Source organism: Triticum dicoccoides, chromosome 3B, assembly GCF_002162155.2.
Source record: "Triticum dicoccoides isolate Atlit2015 ecotype Zavitan chromosome 3B, WEW_v2.0, whole genome shotgun sequence".
Taxonomy (NCBI): domain Eukaryota; kingdom Viridiplantae; phylum Streptophyta; class Magnoliopsida; order Poales; family Poaceae; genus Triticum; species Triticum dicoccoides.
The window spans coordinates 241301157-241313170 of record NC_041385.1 but is presented as its reverse complement, the minus strand read 5'-3'; positions in this window follow the sequence as shown (position 1 = coordinate 241313170).

Genomic DNA, 12014 nt, shown 5'->3' with positions numbered 1-12014 from the left:
TCCATAAACCCAAAGTTGTTCCATATGAGTCCACCATACCTACCAATATGTGGTATTTACCTATCGTTCCAAGTAAATTTGCATGTGCCAAACTCTAAACCTTCAAATAATAATCTCTTTTGTATGCCCGAATCGCTCATGTAGCGACTGGGGGCTGTCAGTATCTTCCATGCTAGGTGGGTTATTCTCACAATGAGTGTTTATTCACTTGTCATTCACGAGAAAATGGCTGGTGTTCAGGATGCCCAGTTCCATGCTCAAATCAAATCAAAATATAAATATCAAACAAAACTCCCCCAGGACTGTTGTTGGTATGGACAGTACCCGTTGTTTCAGACCAGACATGGAGTGTGATTGTTGGTCGAGGGGGTGAAAAATTTACCATTCTGTTCGGGAATCGCCTATAATGTATCTAGCATTATCTTGGTTGTTATGTTGACAATGAAAGCATACCGCTCAAAACTATATTCATCTCTGTTTCAAAAAGCTCAAGCTCTGGCACCTCTGCAAATCCTTGCTTCCCTCTACGAAGGGCCTATTTATTTACTTTTATTACTGAATCATCATCCTATTATAAAAAGCACCCGTTAGAGAGCACCACTGTCATTTGTATGCATTGTTATTAATTGATATTGAGTATGAATGTGACTGGATCTCTTTTACCATGAATTATAGTGTCTAGTCAGTCCTTGATCTTCAACGATGCTCTGCACTTATGTTTTGCGGTCTCAGAAAGGGCTAGTGAGATACCATTTTGTTATATCATATCATGATTGTTTTGAAAAAGTGTTGTCATTTGAGATTCATTATTATTGCTCGCTAGTTGATTATGCCATTGATATGAGTAAATGTGAGACCTAAATGTTATTGTGAATATGGGTAGTTCATATCTTTGCTGAAAACCTGAATGCTGGCTATGCATATTTGCAACAACAAGATCAAACAGAGTTTGTAAAAGTCGTTCTTTATCACTTTTAGTTTGTCAACTGTATTGCTTGAGGACAAGCAATGGGTTAATCTCGGGGGAGTTGATATGTATCCATCGCATCTGCCTTTCCAAACTCTTTTTCCCTTGTTTTGGATTCTAACTTGCACGATTTGAATGGAACTAACCCGGATTGACGCTGTTTTCAGCAGAATTGCCTTGGTGTTATTTTTGTGCAGAAATAAAAGTTCTTGGAATGACCTAAAAATTTACGGAGACTATTTTGGGAATAAATAAAAAATATTGGCAAAAGAATCAACCAGAGGGGACCCACTATCTGACCACAAGGGTGGGGGCGCGACCTACCCCCCTGGGTGTGCCCCTGCCTTGTGGGTCCCCTGGATCTCCTCCGACCCTAACTGCAACTCTATATATTCATGTTCGGGAAGAAAAAAATCAGAGCGAACGATTCATCATGTTTTACGATACGGAGCCGCCACCACCTCCTGTTCTTCATCGGGAGGCGAGATCTAGAGTCCATTCGGGGTTTATCATGTAATCGAGTTAGTTTTGTTAGGGTTTGATCCCTAGTATCCACTATGTTCTGAAATTGATGTTGCTATGACTTTGCTATGCTTAATGCTTGTCACTAGGGCCTGAGTGCCATGATTTCAGATGTGAACCTATTATGTTTTCATGAATATATTTGTGTTCTTGATCCTATCTTGCAAGTTGTAGACACCTATTATGAGTTATGATCCGCATACCCCAAGGTGACAATAATTGGGACTCTTTTCAGTGATTACCGTAGTTTGAGGAGTTCATGTATTAACTAAGTGCTAATGGTTTGGTCCAGTTCTCTATTAAAAGGAGGCCTTAATATCCCTTAGTATCCATTAGGACCCCACTGCCACAGGAGGGTAGGATAAAAGATGTCATGCAAGTTCTTTTCCATAAGCACGTATGACTATATTCGGAATACATGCCTACATTATATTGATAGATTGGAGCTAGTTCTGAGTCACACTAGGTTATAGCTGTTGCATGATGAATGCCATCCGACATAATTATCCATCATTGATCCATTGCCTACGAGCTTTTCACATATTGATCTTTGCTACGTTACTTTGTCGTTGCCACTATTACAATTGCTAAGAAACTGCTACTGTTACTTTTGCCACCGTTACCGTTACTTCCATACTACTTTGCTACTAAATACTTTGCTGCATTCCTTCAGGTATGGTTGAATTGACAACTCAAATGCTAATACTTGAGAATATTCTTTGGCTCCTTGTGTCGAATCAATAAATTTGGGTTGAATACTCTACCCTCGAAAACTGTTGTGATCCCCTATACTTGTGGGTTATCAAGACCTTTTTCTGGCTCCGTTGCCGGGGAGCATAGCTCTATTCTCTGAGTCACTTGGTATTTATATCCGTTGATCACTATAAGGAATTTGAAAGATTCTAGAACCAAGATTTTTCCCTCTACTACGAGGGGAGGTAAGGAACCGCCATCTAGTTGTGCACTTGATTCACCTTCTGTTTTTAGTAAGCTTGCGACACCTACACCTGCTATTGATTCTGATATGTCGCATATTATTGATGATGCTACTTCTACTATGAATGATGCTTATGATGCTACTACTTTGCTTGATAAAATTGTACCACTTGGTGAATTACTTGATGAACATCTCGCTAGAGTTTGAACTATTGATTATGCTGAAGATGATGATATTTCTGAAACTGATGAAATTATTGAAACTAAAAACTTTGAAACACCTGATAAGACTAGTCTCCTAGATATGAACTTCCTGTTATGCCTGAGGGTTATGTTATGGATGGAGAGGTAGCTAGGGACTTTCTTGCTTGTAAGGATAGAGATGATCTTAAGAAATTATTATGCAAGTGGAAAGAAAAATCTTTGAATGCTAGAATGCAATATGATCCTAAGTTTGCTACTTCACCTATCTTTGTTATTGATAAGGATTATGAATTCTCTGTCGATCTTGAGTTAATTACTTTGGTTTAATCTGATCCTTTCCATAGCTATGAATCTGAAACTATTGTGGCACATCTTACTAATTTGAATGATATAGCCACCCTATTTTCTCATGAGGAAAAAATTCGCTAGTACTATATTCTTAAGTTGTTTCCTTTCTCGTTAAAGGGTGATGCTAAGTTATGGTTCAATTTTCTTGCTCCTGGTTGTGTGCGTAGTCCCCAGGATATGATTTACTACTTCTCTGAAAAATATTCCCCTGCTCATAAGAAACAAGTTGCTTTAAAGGAAATATTTAAGTTTGTGCAAATTGAAGAGAGTCTCCCACAAGCTCGGGGGAGGCTTCTCCAATTACTTAATGCTTTTCCTGATCATCTTCGCAAGAAAAATGAAATACTTGATATCTTTTATAATGGACTAACCGATGCTTCTAGGGACCACCTAGATAGTTGTGCTGGTTGTGTTTTCAGGGAACGGACTTTCACTAGTGCAGGATGCTGCTAACGCGACACTATGATCAGAGACCCTTTGACGAAACTGTGTGCGGTGCATTAATCGCAAACGATGGTGTAAAAAATGTCAAAAAAAGGTGCAAAACGTTTGTGATGATGGATGCATCAAACACGGTTCAGATTTTAGTTCTCTGTGTGATGTAGGGCATACGGTTCAGTGCAATTAACTGTTTGTGATGAGGAGCAACAAAAGAAATGGGCATCCAGATAAGGTGTGTGCGATAAATAACATACTTTGTGATTAGGCAACACAAAAGAAATGGCCAGCCAGACAAGGTGTGTGCGATATACGGCATGCGGTTCACTCGGATGAACTATTTGTGTTGAGACAAGAGAACATAAACGGTTCAATATAACAAGATGTGTGTGATACGTGGCAAACAGGTCTGTAATCAGAAATTTGTGCGAAGACCGATAATAACACAGATGATTGCTACTAATAAGACGTGTGTGTTGTGCAATGGGATTGCATACAAAATAACAACATATATATATATATATATATATATATATATATATATATATATATACACACGCACACACACACACACACTTATAAGGACATGGTTGCATAACCAAATTAAACATCCACTTACATAGGTGGCTATTACAACCATGGCATATGCACACACCAAAGTAAACTATTAAATGCATAATTACGTAGGTGGCTACTACACACATGCCATTTCCACACACCGAAGTAACATGCATGATTAACTAGCATAAACGATCATCTAATCATCATCTACTGCTTGTGACGCTTGCTCTGCTTGTGGCTCGATCCGGGCTCGTCAATTTGGGTAACGAGGCACTTCCTCATGTCAATGATCCGCATGTGCACCTCGTAGCATGTGTACACGCTCTTGGCCGTGAACCTGAGGTGAGGTTCATCCAGTCGCCACATCCAGGCCCTGTGCTAGGATACGTGACTTGTTCTCTGGGCATCCTGCTTCAACTTTTTGTAGTAGGGGTCGATGATGGCCGAGGCGAGTTCAACCAGGGAGTCCTTCATGCTGCCCTAGACCCTGTAGTGCTCATGGATTTCGACAAGGTCCTCGCAGGCCAAGCCCGTAACCCTGAGCGCTTTTACATCGTCGGTGGTTTCCACCGTAGCAAACTTGTAGTCGGTGTTGTTGACAAATCTAGCAAAACGGACGCAAGGCTCTATGGCCATGCAGTAGAGGTAGATGAGAACATGATGGCGCACGCACAACTAGGCGATGACAACCTTCTGTTCTTTGTCGGGAAGACTGGCGGTGTACTGGAGTTCGGTGCCGACCACCTTGTACTTGTCCCCAGCAAGCAACCACTCAACGGTGTTGATGTAGTCGTCCACCATGGTTGGGTCGATGGTGTACACCACCAAGAGATCCGTCTCTCTCGTGTGGGTCTCCACTTTATGCTCGCCGAACTCCATTGGAGCACCGCTAGACATACCCTCTCTATGTGTCGTCATGAGTGTGCTTGTTGTGTTGTGGGGCGTGATTGAAAGGTTGGAGAGACTAAGGTTATAATGGCCGCAGGAATTAAAGCGGAAGCCGGACGGCCTAGAATATCGATCGGCACGCCCTGATGGCAGTTGCAATTTGCACCGCGTAACTCCATCATGCCGCACATAACTGCATCGCGTGGCAACGCGCGTGGCGCAACCGCATGCATATGGGGCCCCCGACGTGATCATCGTAGGCCCAACTGCTGGCAGAGTGCGCGCGGAGGGAAGCGAGCAGAGCACTCCGCGGTCACCTCAACCGAGCAGTTGAACACGCAAGGAAAAGCTGTCCACAACCCAAGCGTGCCGACGGACACGAGCAGAGCACGCTGCAGCGCCTAACGGCGAGCAGAGCTTGCCGAGGGATGCGAGCAGAGGCCGACATAGTGATACGTGGCAAATAAGACGAACTGTGTGAGCGATGTCAGAGAAATCAAGCACGAATCAAATTTGAGTTGCGTGTGCGATACGTGGCATACAGTTGATCCATCCTAGCTGTTTGTGATGAAATAAGCCGTGTGTGTTGTGGGCAAATGCTTGATGGTATATAACCTCAAACTTAACCAATAAAATGTTAATGCATGTTACAAAAATTATATAACTGGGAACTATGTTCAAATAAGAATCCAACGATATAATCTTTGGCGACATGCATTCATATTTTGTTAATTAAATCCTACTTATAAACCAGGATGGGGGTATAGTAGGTAATTAAATCACAAATGTTTTTTTATTAAACGTATGTGTACGTGTCCTTTCGTCCTCCTCTCGCACGTCTTGTCACCCCTCTGTCGCAGACGGTTCGAGCGGAAGCTTGAGCAACTCACGGGGGCATTTTTTTGGCCAAACGATGGTGAGCCCGTTCCCGCACAACCGTGCAGGTTCCTCGCGCAAGCTTCCCGCCCGACTCGGTGAAATCCTCCAAAATCCCAATTCTTACCAGCCTACTATATAAACCCTCATGGCCCGTGAGTCCTGCGTCGCATTTTCCCCTCCCTCCCTATAGCTTATCTCGTCTGCTTATCCCACAATCGGCAATGGCACCTAACCATTGTCGTCGCTCAGCCACTCCGCCGTCATTAGAGCACAACTCCAGCTGGGAGGCTACACCGCGGCAGCGGCGCAGTCCCCAGCGTAGTGTAGTGTGCATGGCGTCCCTATTGGGTGTGGGCGGAAGACCCACCACACGCTCGGCCGCCTATGCCCGTCGGTAGCTGTTGCCGGTCGTTGTTGCCGCCACTGCTCCGTCGAAAGCCAGGGCCATCGCTTGCTCCGCCGCCGCGGCCCAAAGGCAGGAGGTGGCTGTCGTGGCCGCCACCCCACTGCCGGCCACCATGGCCATCACCCGCTCTGCCACCGCGGCCTAAAGGCGGGAGGTGGTGGTCGTGGCCGCCACGCCATCGTCGGCCGCTATGGCCGCCAGACCACCGTTGACCGCCGGGATCATCACCCGCCCCGCCACCGCCGCCCGTAGGAGGGAGGCGGAGGTGGAGGCCCGCACGTGCGGCAGCGATCTTGCGCGCTACATCAAGTTCCTGCAGGAGGAGGAGGAGCGCCTCGTCGAGCACGCAAAGAGCCTTACCACCGTCGTGGCCGCGACATATGCCAACGCAGAGGTGAGGAATCAGGAGATCAACGAGTAGTCCGGCCGCTTCGAGAGGGGTCGTCTGGAGCCGCGGAGGGCGTTCGAGGTGAGCGCCGCTGAAGGTGCAGCAGTGGCAGGCACCGTATTGCAGTTGTCCAGCTTGTTGGTAGGCTCCTCCTCCTCTTCCTCTTACTAAGCGCGGCCAACAGAGGAGAGGCTATCGGAAGTAGTACAAAGCCCCTCCGTAGTAGTATTTAGGGGCTATTTTGTTTAGTTCATCTGACTATTGATGTGGTGGAACTGTACAACGTACTTAAAATTAGCTAGTATATATTGTTGAACTAGCTATTTTAGTATGTGGTTGGCAACGATTGGGGAAAAGTTTGGTTGGTTTAGCTGTCGAGTTGAACTGTTTGTATAAATTAAGCATGACTGCTTAATCTATGAATGAAATCTATGCTTAATTACTTAATTTTAGTTGCAAAAATTAGATAGTGCTAGTGATTTTTAGCTGCATATTTTGACAAATCGCAGTGTCACAAGGATTGACAAATGGCAATGTTACTAGATCAACAAAAGTCAATCTTTCCAGTTTGGCAAATGGCAATATACCCAATATGACAGATGCAAATCTTACCAAATTTTATGTACGTGGTTGCACACGGGTCATCCGAAAAAACCATTTGCGTTGAAGGGAGGTAAAAATCCTGCTTGCAAATTTTCTCTTGGCTTAGCGCCTAAGTATCACTTTGCATACCTTATTCAATCTGAATCGTTTGCGTTGAAGAGATGCACAAATCCCGCGCAACGAATTTTCCCTTGGCTTACTGCAGAAGACCATAGCTCTCACTTAGCGTACATGTGTTCTATATAAAACGTTTGCGATGAACAGCTGCACAAATCCTGCTCGGCACACTTTCCCTTGGCTTACTAGGGAAGCTGTCAGTGTACATACGGGTGTTCTATCCAAAACATTTGCGATGTTACAGTGGCAGCTAGTTGTTTCAAAATGCCTTTGTTGACTGTTATTCGAGTGTGCCTTCTCTCAAAATGTACACGAAAATTACCACAGCATGTCGGGTGCCATTCCATGATAGCATGCCAAGTTTCATGAATTTCAGATGAATTTTGGATTTAACAAAGTATCTCAATGTTTTGCCGACAATCAATAGTGCCCTGGTGTTTAAATTCATTCCCATTTCTTGCATGGGACCTAAGCATGCACCCAAGGACACAGATTTGATTTTTCAACCAATTTATATGCACTGGAGCATGTGCATGTAGTTCAAATTTGAATTATGCACATAAAATTCCTAGAAAACCCATTTAATGTATAAAATGTCCAAACGAACCCCGAAAAATTCCAAAATTTAACACAACACTCCTGTTGTTCTATGTTGACACTAGAATTTTTTTGAAAGCAATAACAAGCAACGTGTATCGTTTCATCCCCAAAGGTGGCAGTTTCCTACCGAAACCATTAGGCTTGTTGTGAGAAGCTCTGGTTTGTGAGAAGTTTATACCCAAACCTGCCCCAAATGGGATAAAAAATTTACCACAGCATGTTGGGTGCCATTCCATGATAGCATGCCTGGTTTCATGAATTTCAGACGAGTTTTGGATTTACTAGAATTTAAAAACCAGGTATCTCAATGTTTGTGGCCGAGTGACGGTGGCAGGGTGTTTGACATTCATTCCCATTTCTTGCATGGGACCTAAGCATGCAATCAAGGACACATATTTGAATTTTCAACCAATTTATATGCATTAGAGCATGTGCATGTAGTTCAAATTTGAATTATGCACATAAATGTATTGAAAACTCAATTAATGCGTAAGAATGTCCTAACGAACCCCAAAAAATTCCAAATTTAACACAACACTCATGTTGTTCTATGTTGACACTAGAGAAAAACAATTAAAATCAAGAAGAGGCAACGACTATCGTTTCATCCAGAAAGGTGAAACATTCCCTACCGAAACCATCAGGCTTGTTGTGAGAAGCTCTGGTTTGTGAGAAGCTTATACCCAAACCTGCCCCAAATGGGACAAAAAATTTATGATGACATGTTGATGCCGCTCCATGATAGCACGCCATGTTCCATGAATTTCAAACGAGTTTTAGATTTACTAGAATTTAAAAACCAGGTATCTCAATGTTTGTGGCCGAGTGACGGTGGCAGGGTGTTTGACATTCATTCCCATTTCTTGCATGGGACCTAAGCATGCAACCAAGGAGACAGATTTGAATTTTCAACCAATTTATATGCATTAGAGCATGTGCATGTAGTTCAAATTTGAATTATGCACATAAATACATTGAAAACTCAATTAATGCATAAAAATGTCCAAACGAACCCCGAAAATTTCCAAAATTTAACACAACACTCCTGTTGTTCTATGTTGACACTAGAGCAAAAATTTAAATCAAGAAGAGGCAACGGATATCGTTTCGTCCAGAAAGGTGAAACATTCCCTACCGTAACCATGAGTCTTGTTGCGAGAAGCTCTAGTTTGTGAGAATCTTATACCCCAACCTGCCCCAAATGGGACAAGATTTTTACCACCGCATGTTGCTGCCATTCCATGATAGCATGTCAAGTTTCATGAATTTCAGACGAGTTTTCGATTTACTAGAATTTTAAAACCATGTATATCAATGTTAGCGGCCAAGCGACGGTGGCAAAAGTGTTGGACATTCATTCCCATTTCTTGCATGGGACCTAAGGTTGCAACCAAGGACACACATTTGATTTTTTGACCCGTTTATACGCACTGGAGCATGTGCATGTAGTTCAAATTTGAATTAGGCACATGAATGCATTGAAAACTCAGTTAATGTATAAAAATGTCCACGTGAACCCCGAAAAATCCCAAAAAATTGCACAACACTCCTGTTGTTCTATGTTGACACGAGAAATTTTTTGAAAGTAAGAAGAGGCAACAGATATCGTTTCGTCCCCCAAGGTAGCCTGTTCCCTACCAAAACCATCGTGCTTGTTGTGAGAGAAGCTCTGGTTTACGAGAAGCTTATTCCATAACCTGCCCCAAATGGGACAATATTTTTTTACCCCAACATCTTGATGCCGTTCCATGTTAGCATGCCAAGGTTCATGAATTTCAGACGAGTTTTGTATTTACTAGAATTACAAAAGCAAGCACCTCAACGTTTGCCGGAGAGCCACGGTGCCGTGGTGTTTGAAATTCATCCCCATTTCTTGAATGGGACGTAAGAATCAACCCATGGACACATATATCATTTTACAACCCATTTTGGTGCACCGGAGCTTGTGTATGTGGTTTAATTTTGAATTGTGCACCTGAAATGCCTAGAAAACCAAGTTACTGTATAAAAATGTCCAAACGAACCCTGAATAATTCCAATTTATTTGATGACACACCTATAGTTGCATGTTCACTGCAGATAGAAGTTCTAGCAATTCAAACACCATCCTTTGCAGCTATGACCCCATTATGTAATTCAAATCAAGACAAAAAATCAAGTAGATCGCACAGTTTATTATCACCAACCGTGTGAGATGCATTACAAAATATCCTGGAGCATCGTCGGTGTATAGTACGACTACGGCTTACGTGAGAAGGTGCGTCGACTACAGTCAACAACCGGCGTGTCAAGCACCCTAGCTCGCTCCCCAAATATCATTTCACTGTTCAATCATCGTCGGTGAAAGATGGGGACATGGACCTGCGTTGTGAGGGCATCTTCAGCGGCCCACTCCGGCGAGAGCGCAGGCACAGCTGCCATGCGCGTGCTAACAAGGTACATGAGCGCGGCTGCAATCTGCAACCGGGCGGCCAAGGCAGCCCAAACGACCGCTGTTGCTTCTCAGGTGGTGGCAGCAACATCTGCCTTGGGGATAGCAACTGGCGAGAGCGGTACAACACCTGTACATTCCACAATGGTGGCCTTAGACCTGATGGAGGCCGCTCACGACCATGTCGAGGCTGCCCACGCCAAGCTCGTGGCGGTCACCACACAAATCAAACGAAGCTTCTCCGACAACGGTTGACAACCCATAGCCGAAGAGTTGGCAATCACCGAGAGTACATGTTTGAGAAGCCGTCCGTTCCTCCACCGCATACCTTGCGATAACGGAGCTCGTCCAAGCCCAGATCGCGACCGCGCACGCCAGCTTGTGGCAGCCTTTTCCAAAGAGATGGCGGACGTGGATGGCGAGATGCTTGCCGAGTATGGTGCGATGGATGCCATGGAGGCCCTTCCCCAGGAGACCGTCGGGCGCGAGCTGGACATGGAGGAGGCGACGGAGATTGACGAGCACTAGCCATAGTAGTACTCTTTGTTTTGTTTAATTAAGAGCATCGATCTTTAATTTGTTAGAGTAATGTTTAGGCCAACTAGCTCTATTTAATTGCTGAACTTGCTCGCTTAAGAAGTGTGGGTGTGCTGTAGTCTCCTTTGTGTACCAAAATTATGCAATGACGTGGATGACCACTATAACCAGGGAAATTGGAACCAAAATTTTTGACGTTCAAACTCATCACACACGGGTTAAGCTATCTGAATCATTTGTGATGTTCACATATTGTACATAGTTCTGAATAAGGGACCGTGTTTGATGACACTTTGCATGCCAGTTTTTTCGCTGAACCGATTCAAAATTTTCGGCTTCCGTGGAAATATCTACCTCCCCGCCCCCTCCCCCTTACCAAACGCCCGATTTCCCCTGTTTCCGCCTTCCTTTCCAAGTTGAAACCTTCACTCCTTGCTTGCAGCGCCGCCCCCCTCACCGACAACCCTCCTTCACGTTGCTCGGCCTCGTCTATCCAGGCAGGTAATCCACACCAGACCCCCATCCTCCTACTCCTTCCACATCCCACATGCCCTGACCGCCGACGCGACACCTTCCACCCAAATCACCAACCGCTCCACCAAATAAGCGTCGCCCTAAGCCATGGTGCATGCAGTATAGCCAGGAGCTCAAGGAGCATTTGGCAGCGGAGAAGCAAATCGCGGCCGCACGCGTGGATGAGGTCGCGATGGCTGCCATTTGTGCCGACCCCAGTTCTTGGAGGAGCACCTCGCCGTCGAGGCCACCGTCGACGCCTCGCACACCGACGCCGCGACGCGGTTGGCTGCTTTAAACGACAATTCGTGGCGTTTTCTCGAGGCCACCCTCGGTGCCTTCGACGAAGACTACGAGGTGTTTTCTCAGCATGCATGTGCTTACCTCAACTCGAGAGCCAGAAGGTTGGTGCCCAGAGAGGCTCAGGCAACTAACCACTACGATGAGGGCACCCACGATGCAGAGGCCTCGCCCTCTTCCATGTCCAAGGAGCCAATCGTCATCGATATTTCTGACAATGAGGAGTAGCTTGTCTTATTAGCTCACTGTAAGGACCCATGTTCAGTTTGCTAGCTACTGCCTTTCCTTGACAAATTCTAGTGAATTGTGCTATCTACTTTTACCATGCAATCTGTTGTTCTAGTGTATATGTTCTGTATGTCGTGCAATGTGGTGC